Genomic DNA, 9,740 nt, shown 5'->3' with positions numbered 1-9,740 from the left:
GCTAATGAGCCTTGTGAAGGGATGAGGAACGGCAAAGCTGTGCCACTTCTTTGGTGTGTGCTGGATTGGAGGCTCTCCTGGCACTCAGCATCATTCTTCTCCCTCCTGATTCCCTGGAGCTCCATTGACACGGCAGGGAGAGAATAGGAACAGGCAGGAGTGCCTTGTCAGCCTCACCACTGAGAGCTCTTCTTGATCACCAAAGGACTTGTACAATCTCTGCCATTATTTAGGAAATGGCCCCGTGAATGTGTCAGGTGCCTCCTTCAGGAGAGACAGCATTTTACAGACTGGCAGAGCGTCAGGCTGGGGAAATGGCACAGCAGTGGAAAACAGAGATCCTTGGGAAAGGATTTTTCACATGGGATGGAAAACAAAGATCCTTGGGAAAGGATTTTTCACATGGGATGGAAAATAAAGATCCTTGGGAAAGGATTTTTCACATGGAATGGAAAACAAAGATCCTGGGGAAAGGATTTTGCACATGGGATGGAAAACAAAGATCCTTGGGAAAGGATTTTTCCAGACCTGGTAAGGGCCTGCTGGAAAAAGGAGTGATCAGGATGACTGTTAGCACAAGCAAGTTCCAGTCTGCTGCTTCAATCCATTTATTGGGCTGCTTGGATGCAAAGCCGAACTAATTTGCATTGATTTGTAATAACTTGCCCAAACTCACTCAGAAAATCCATATGGTGACCTAATATACCCCTATGGATGGAGAATGCCCCATTCTCTTCCTCCTCCCAGTTTCCAAGAGCCCTGTCCTGGGAAGAACAGAACTGTACTGCTTGAATTTCAGTGGGAGGCTTCTCAGACTGCAGCATCTGTGCAGATTTCAAAGGTTTCTGAATGAAAAGAATCAGGAGATAAATGAGAATGAACAAACTCATCAGCATAATCAAAATAATAATTTAGTCACATTACAACTCAGACAGAAACAACACCCCAAATGGGAAGCAGGATATAATTAGCCTCACTTTCAAGCAGTATTAATGAGCCTAACAATCTGGTTAATAGATCTGCTGAGTAATTGATGTATGCAAATTTAATGTTTCTATTGCCATTAATGGCAAGGAGAAGTTTGAGAGGAAATGACAGAATATGTTTGAATTAATGCTCTGCAAGGTGAAAGGCAGAGCACTGAGTGCTGTTTTAGCAGCCTGAATCCCAGGCACTGATTCATCAACTCCCACATCCCAGGGACAGCTGCAGGACCTGGCCTGACCTGGGGACTGGAGGGGGTTTGGGCCTCATTTCCACGGGGTGGTCTGAACTGTTATGAATAAAAAGTTACCTATTTTTTTTAGGTTGCAGAGTTAAAAACAAGTCAGACCACATGCTGTAAGTTAGTTTCACTGTTAAAGAGGAGTTCTTCAATTACCTGTTAATGACTGGTGATTAACCATTGTTCCCCTGATGCTGGCCGCTTGCCAGGGAGGGACAGGGACAGACCGAGGAGGATAGGAGTGACATCAGAGCCAGCATGCAGATGAGAAATGCATTGCGCCCCGAATTTTTACAGTTTTTACAAGAAAAACCCCTAAAATCACGAGCCAACAAGTGACCTAAGTGACGTCTAAGGATGGGAGCGTAGTCCCGTACCTGCTTGGATCCTTTTTGCTTCTCACCCTAACCTCAAAAGATGCTGATTAAAGAGACGCCCCGGGGTGTTAGACAAACAAGCCAGGAATCTGCGACTCTCCGGTGAGGACGGAATCCCCAGTTCTGTCTGCAGACCAGGACAAAGCTGCATCATCCTCCTCCTCCGTGCCACTCCTGGGAGCAACAGCGGCGTGGGCGCGACCTGTCGATTTCTCCCCACCTGAGCTGATTCTTCTTAATAAAGGCATTAAAAAGGAGAAAGATCTCCTGCCCATTTATTTCATGAACTACCTGGGAATGGTTCAAGATTCTGCTGAATCCTCAGCAGGGTCGGGATTTCACATCCAACACCCACTGCTGGTTTTTGGGAGAGATGGAATTAGATGTACAGAATCTGATGTTTACAAAGGGCGCTCTGAAAAAGCAATAAAAGCAATCCTGTGTTTTAAAGAGCAGGGTTGAATAGGGGGGAAATAAATTCATCAGACCACAAATGAATTTGTCACACAGATAAAATAAACTTCACTATCTGATCATCACATAAGATTCATCACAATGAAAAAAAAAAGCCAAACCCCAAGAATAATTAAGCCAATGTGCATATCAGAGTCTGAATTGAGCAAATTTGCTGCACTGAGCCTAGAATTTAAATGATCTTGTCTGTGGATGACTAAAGGTTACTGCTCTCACAGTTCAAATGGAAAAATGTGTTCATCAAAAACATATCTATTAGCCTCACAATAGTAAGCACTCTGTGAATACAAAGAAGTTTCTTAGGAATAGGTAATGCTGAAGGCTTACCCAGAAACGAGGGAGCTGCCAATTTTCAGAAACAATTACTCAATTTGCCAGCAAACATATTTTCCTTCCTAGCTCTGGAAGGAGAGGCCTGGTTGTACTCACACACTAATGCCCATGTTTGCAGCTCTATATACTTTGGTATTTTTAATTTTCTGGTAACTTGTCTTGATATAATTTTAGAGATTCTATTAAATATTTTATAGAGCAGCCCATTGTAAATCAATCTCTGACATAATGTACCATTATTTCCCATAGATCTTTTTCTGCAGCTCAAAAGCATTTCAATAAAGCTCTAAAAGCCCTGGCAATGACAACACCGTGTGTTGTGCATCACCATGGCAATGCTTCAGAAAATAGCTTTGATTTGGGGTCGGAAAGATCAAACATTAGATTAGATTGAAAGTACAGAGTTCATCTCGATACAACCTGAAACTATCATGGCCTAACTGTCTGTTCTCAGCTGCTGAGGTTGGAGGCAGGACTGAGGCAGGAGGAATCCTGCTGGGTGCTGAGGGGATCCAGACCTTCAACAGGACACAGAAAGTCTCGGAGCAGGGCTGAGGTCCAGTTTCCCAGAGCCAGGAATCCAAATTTTGAGCCAGTCTATGTCAAAAGGCAAGATTTCAAAAGAATTAATAAGAATTCAAAAGAAGAAATTGTTCTGGATCGTCTGTGGCTTTCTGTATCACTTAACCTTTCACTTAATCCTTCAATTATGCAGCTGGACTGCTCTAAGGTGTGAAATGCTGTTTTTGCCTTGTGGTACATCTGAAAGCTTTCCTGCTCAGTTGTCACCCCCAGAGCCCTCTCTGGATAACCCCTGGCTGTGACAAACAGCTGGATGTGGTTTGGGTTCCCTGAGTGCAGATTCCAGCCCCAGCTCTTCTGCAATTCATCCCTCCACACTCCCAAACCCCCCAGAGCTGCCCCAAGCTGGCAGCTCCATGGTTAATCTCTAGAAAAGCAAAACAGCAGGAAAGGAACTTTTTTACTAGAGAAGGTTGGTTGAGAGGTTTTTCTTGTTGTTTTGTTGTTTGGGTTGTTTGTTTGGTTGGGTTTTGTTTTTTTAACCACAGATACTTTTTCAAAGCACAAAAAACCATCCCTGTTTGTGGGGTCAAGGCGGGTGGAAGAAACCCACAGATTGTTTCTTCCTTCTTTCCTCCTCTCTTAGGGTAACTTCACAACTTAATTCGAAGAAACAGCCATTGTTTCAAGTCGAGTGAAATAACTTGCTGCCCTCTAAGACGGAATATTCTCTCTCCATGGGAAGGACCCCTCTTCAAAACCCCCTCTCACTCTGCCTGCAGAGCCAGGGCACTCAGCCTCGGGGTGCCCCAGCACTCAGAGGCTGCTGCTCTGTGCAGACAGAAAAGCAATCAAGGGCTCAGTGGCAGGAATTTCTCTTCAGTCACACAAAGGATTTTTAAGGACTCTTCCAGAACTGGTAACTTGCAGAGGTCAGTTCTGTCAGCCCAGGGTACAAAACCACAGGAGCACAGAAAATGGAAGAAGGGAACAAAGAACGGATGTGGAGGAGGCAGGGAGTTATCGCTGGGCAGTTCAATCCCAGCTCTGTGTGTGATACGGCTGCTTAAATTCAAAAATGGCAAAAATATGTGAAGGGAGAAAAATCTTGTGTTAGTTTGGAGGCCGGGGTAGCCACCCTGGAGAGCTCGTGCAAGGTTTCATCACTGCAAGATGAAAATCAAACACAAGAGACAAAGAAACAAATGACCTGTGAGTGATACAGGGGAGAATTCATCAGCAATACTTAACTGCAGGCTGAGGGTGACTCAGAGCCAGGATATAGGAAAGAGAGATGTCAAGGCATGGAAAAACAAAATAAAATTTAAAATATCCACTGGTTCTTCCAAAACCTTGTGTCATCCATGTACTCTTTTATAAATACAAAAGTAACTAAAATTGAAGGTGTTCCGTTGGACAGTAAAGCTGTGTTGAAGAGCACTTTCCAGGCTCCATTCTCATCCAGGGACATAAAATAAGACATGGAACTGCTCATGCAGTAATGTCAGCTTTGTAAAACCAAGAGATGACTTATTTACTGGTTAATACTCTGCCAGACGATGACTTCTTCAGGGGAAAGCCAGGATTTAATATGAGCTTTGCTGTCAGCAGAGCTGCAGGATGGGGCACTCAGCCTGTTCCCTCCCTGGGGATATTTCAGATGCACAGAGTATCCATGTGTGAGCCTCTTCTCTGCCTTACTCAGAACCCCAGAATCCCACAAAGTCCATCTAAAGCCACGGGAAATCAGATTTCCTTCAGCTTTGCTTCCACTGAGCAGGCCAAAGCAGGCAGAGCTTTTCAATTTTGGAAGTGTTCTGTTCAAATTCTTTGCTCATTTCTATGGGCAGCTCTCTGTTAAAGGATGAGGTTTTTGTCGTGAATTTAAATCACTTCAGCTAATTCAGATTACCTGATAATGGATGAATCACCTCTAGGTCATTAGAACTGCCCCTTCTGAAGCTGGCACTGAGCTCCGAGGGGAATTTAAAGGAATTGGATGTTTTTCTGCTTCACCTTCTGGGCCAAGAGAGTGACTGAGCTGAGCCAGGAGCTCAGGAGATAAAGCCAGTGTGGCAGTGGCAGCCAGGCTGCTGAGGCTCTGCCAGATCATCAATTAGTCCTTCATTAAGGTTCAGGATCTGCATGTTGGATTAATGCTGGGAAGCAGCTGGCCAGCAAGGAGCTGTCCCACACCCCCATGTGCAGCCAGCAGGAGACACAAGTCAGCACCACAACAGCCCACGGTGCTCGTTAAAAAGCACATTACAAAAGGATTTATTCTTCAGTAAAATAAAATTTCATGTGAAGGAGGAAGCAGCTGCATTCAAACTTTTCTGCAACAGAGGACAAGAGTTGTTTGGGCTTTTTATGGAGTCCCAAATGCAGCTTTGAAGTACTTGCTCAGCACCAGAATTCTTTTTATCTTATGTGCTTCAAGAAATGTTCAAAAAGCCACTAATTCTTCTGAGGTACAGTTAAACCTGAGCCTGAGAGCTCACAGTAGCCTTACACTGTGGTCTAAGAAAGAAAGTGAAGAAGAAATCGGAATTGTTTGCAAACCAGAGACAAATCTGTTAATCAGATGTTTTCCCTGTCCTCATACACCCCCAGAAACCCCAAAAAACCCCAAGTAGAACCAGTATTCATTACAGGTTATTCATCTGGGTTTGTTTTCTAGTTGCCAACCTCTGAGCATTCAAATGTGCAACCTTCACGTCCTTTCATATTGACAAAGAAATGGGAATGTCACAAACTCTGTAACCTTTACGAAATGCACAACTGCATGTTTAGAAGAAAATTGTATATTTAGAAGAGAAAAACAGTTGGTAATGTTCCGTGATCTTCAAAAACTGTCCAGAAAGTTGAATATTGGACATTCTTGACCTTTTTAAGACACAGATGCTCCAGCTACAGAAGAGAAATGTAAAGTTGGCCCCTGGTATTCTACAGCAGGAAATAAAAAGCTGGATGAGGTGAGGTTTTTAAGCTAACATTAGGAATTTTTTTTCCTAAAAATAATGGTTCCTCCATTCATTTGGAGCATTTGTGACAATGAAAATAAAAGCATGCAATATAGACCCTAATTTGTGAGCACCTATGACTGCTGCCTTAGAAATTCAATTCAGGTGTTGATACCAACCAGTTAAATATAATGTAGGTCCCCATGGAAATTATTCCAAATTTTATCTTCAGTCCACTCCATTTAAAGTTTGCAAGAAATTATTTTTGAGCATTTTTTGAAAGCTCCAGTGGCTTATCCAAGAACCCCTATTTTTAACCTAAATGGAAAACACTTTTCTAGCTGGCATTTTACATCATTTAAAAAAAAAAAATCTACTGCTGAGCGTGAATATACAGCTTAAAGTTTCAATTGGATTGGCATTGTCCACTGAAGTATTTCCTATGAACTAATTATCTCCTCATTCCTTCAACTAAAAATCTGAACAGTCCCAAGGTTTTTTAAGCATTTCTTGCTTACACCATGCTTTGCTACAAGCCAGGCTGTGTTTGGCAACGTGGGCAGAGGCAAATGTTGCCATGTGCTTCCAGGGTCACATTTTCTATCTGTTCCAGCCTGAAAGGGAAACTTGCTGAAAGGAGGGAAATTCCAGTTCCTGGGGCTGCTGCTGCTCAGTGCAGAGCAGCTCAGAGGAGCAGGCAGGAGTGGCACAGGGGGCAGGGCTGCCCCTCTGCATCTGGGGAGAACATCTGGTTCTGGAGAAACAGCTGGGGAGACACCTGGGGAGAAATCCTGCTCCAAGAAAAATGTGGGAGACACCTGGGGAGAAATCCTGCTCCAAGAGAAACCATGGGAGTCACTGGGGAGAACATTTGGTACAAGGAGAAATAGCTGTGGAGACACCTGGGGAGAAATCCTGCTCCAAGAGAAACCATGGGAGTCACTGGGGAGAACATTTGGTACAAGGAGAAATAGCTGTGGAGACACCTGGGGAGAAATCCTGCTCCAAGAGAAACCATGGGAGACACTGGGGAGAAATCCTGCTCCAAGAGAAAATGTGGGAGATACCTGAGGAGAAATCCTATTCCAAGAGAAACCATGGGAGACACTGGGGAGAAATCATGTTCCAAGAGAAAATGTGGGAGACATCTGGGGAGAACATCTGGTTCTGGAGAAACAGCTGGGGAGACACCTGGGGAGAAATCCTGCTCCAAGAGAAACTGTGGGAGATACCTGAGGAGAAATCCTGTTCCAAGAAAAATGTGGGAGACACCTGGGGAGAAATCCTGCTCCAAGAGAAAATGTGGGAGACTGGAGAAAAGAGCTGCACTGTGGCCCTCTCAATCTCCCCACTCTGTGATCCCAGAGCAGCACAAGCTCAAGACTATTTCTCCCCAATTTCACGTGTGTGCACTTGCTGGAGGTGACTCAGGAGCTGCTTTATGTAAGTTATTGATCCGGGGTCTATCAGCTGCTAAAAATTCCTGTCTGCCACTGGCGGGTGAGAAAATCTACTCAGCTATCACAGCTGGATGACACTGCCACTAAGAGCAGAGGACAGCTGACCTGGCTCTTAATTAACACGCCCAGTTTCTATTAATGTCATCATCTCCAGCCCTGGTGGTGATGTCACACTGGAGCAGCTCGCGACACTGCCCAGGCAGATCCAGTCCTGTTGCATTAATAGTGGACATTTTCTGTAGTCACCATCCCCTGGCAGCTGCTTCTCAAATCATTTCTGCCCCCACTCCCACCCTCTGCTGCTTCTCAAATCACCTCTGCCCCCATTCCCAGCCCGTTCTTTCCCTTCCCTGCTCCTGCAGTTACCAGGAAAGGCAGAGGTGCTGGTTTCCTCCTTTTTTCACTGCCTGTTTTCATGCCAGGTTATTATTCTGGGGTCTCTGTTTGTCACTTCAGTGCCATCTCCTCAACTTCAAAATGGACCAAAGAGTTCATCATTTCCTCCTAAATTCTTGAGTTTATTCTGAAAACTAAAAAGAAAGAATCTGAACTAAGCCCAAGCCCTTTCTGCTCACTGAGAATTAAATACTGATGTTAAATACTGGCTTACAAAAGACTGCCATGTTCATCAGGAGAGTAAAGTGAAGATAAAACAGAATTATAAATGCTCATGTAACTTCTGTCTGCACAGTATTTTCCTGTCACAAGTGTTTAGAAACACTTCACTTCTCACAAAACCAGAATTCAACAGCTCTGGGCCTCATTGCATCAGAGTGAACTGCTTCACACCAGCCTTTAGAATCAATTATTTTGGTGTAAAAATCCATAAAAGATGTGTACATTTTTCTTCCATTCTTTAAATAGCTTTTAATGTTATTTCCATGGAAACCACTTAGAAGCACATGCCTGATGTTTGTGGGTTCAAGCATCATCCAGGAGCTCCAAACCCCAAAGGCTGCATCAATAAGCTGAATTCCTAAGGTCCATTCCCTGCAATGGATACACACTGAAGTTTATTTGCTTCACAAGCCAGCAGAAAACAGAGCTGCTCAGCCCAGAGAAGTTTAAAGCAGACAATGTGTATTTTAGGCCTTTTTCTCCAGTACAATTACTTTTCCTGCAGTACTGTCAGAGGCAGCTGGAATAACAGTTTTAAATAACAGGCAAAAGTGGGTTTTGTAACACCAAAAATGAGGGATTCTTTCTTTTCAGGCCAGCAAAATTCGTTGCCACATTGGCAGCAGCAGAACTTCTCCCAGCTCTCCTAACTGCTTGCTTAGCTGTGGTGAATGTCACATCCATTAAAACCTGATTATTCCAAAAACAACTCAGAACAAAGCAGGCAGCACCAGAGAAAGCTGAGGGTTTCTTGTTATTAGCAAACTCTTCAGTTTCTCAAGGGTTTAATACATCTGACACCCAATTAGAAGCAAAATATTCTCCCAATTTATTATTTTTCTTAATTATCTTGAAAGCATTTCTAGAAGGCAAGTGACCAATTAGTCTGTGGGGTGAGACACCACAGAAACCACTTGGGGTTTCCACAGGACTGGGTCTGCTGTTCTGTCAGACTGGTAATTAAGGCACAGATCACTCTGATTTACATCCATTTTATAATTGCAACACTACTCATGTCACTGAGCTGCACCCAGCTAAACCAAGACTGTTTTCAGGTTGTTTCTTTAGGATCTTTTGGAATTGGGTTATTTTTAGGGCTTATCCAGGCTTCTGGCAAAAGAAGATCTGTTCACAGATGGCTTTTCTTCTTCTCAACCTTCCCTTCCACTTCTTCTGTTTCTTCTTTGCTTTGAATGCTTAATAACCTGTGTACAACATTCCAGGTTCTCAGAGCTTTCCATTTTTCAGCTCTCCTTTCTGATTCCCCTTTTAAATTCACATTACTCTATCTCCTTGCTCTTCTTTCCCATTTTACCAACTCTGGGATCACAACAGTGTAATTAAGAATTTGCCTCAGCAAGCTCAAGCGAGCAGTCTGTGACAAACCAATAAATTTGCTAAATCCATGAATAATAAGTGAATTCTCATGCACTATCCCACAGGATGACAAATAATGAAGAATATGTTACTCATTATTAATAAGAAATAATGAATAATGGGATATTGGGAACAAATTCCTGCCTGTGAGGGAGGTGAGGCCCTGGCACAGGTGCCCAGAGCAGCTGTGGCTGCCCCTGGATCCCTGGCAGTGCCCAAGGCCAGGCTGGGCAGGGCTGGGAGCACCTGGGACAGTGGGAGGTGTCCCTGCCATGGCAGGGGTGGCACTGGGTGGTCTTTAAGATCCCTCCAACCCAAACCATTCTATGATTCTCTGATGGGATTTCATGATATTCCCAGAGATCTGCTCATACTTGGCAGTGGCTCCGGG

At 43.9% G+C, this 9,740-nt stretch overlaps 1 long non-coding RNA gene across 1 annotated transcript; it reads right to left on the bottom strand.

Moving 5' to 3' along the window:
* Positions 1-499: 499 nt before the first annotated feature.
* On the bottom strand, positions 500-7,464 carry LOC135282081 (uncharacterized). Its single transcript, XR_010348410.1, has 4 exons — positions 7,127-7,464; positions 2,830-3,006; positions 1,894-2,017; positions 500-845 (listed from the first exon to the last, which is right to left on the bottom strand). It is a non-coding gene; the product is annotated as an uncharacterized LOC135282081 (long non-coding RNA).
* Between the last annotated feature and the right edge of the window lie 2,276 nt (positions 7,465-9,740).

Source organism: Passer domesticus, chromosome 16 (assembly GCF_036417665.1).
Source record: "Passer domesticus isolate bPasDom1 chromosome 16, bPasDom1.hap1, whole genome shotgun sequence".
Classification (NCBI taxonomy): domain Eukaryota; kingdom Metazoa; phylum Chordata; class Aves; order Passeriformes; family Passeridae; genus Passer; species Passer domesticus.
The sequence above is the reverse complement of the archived record's forward strand: the minus strand, read 5'-3'. Positions and strand labels throughout refer to the sequence as shown.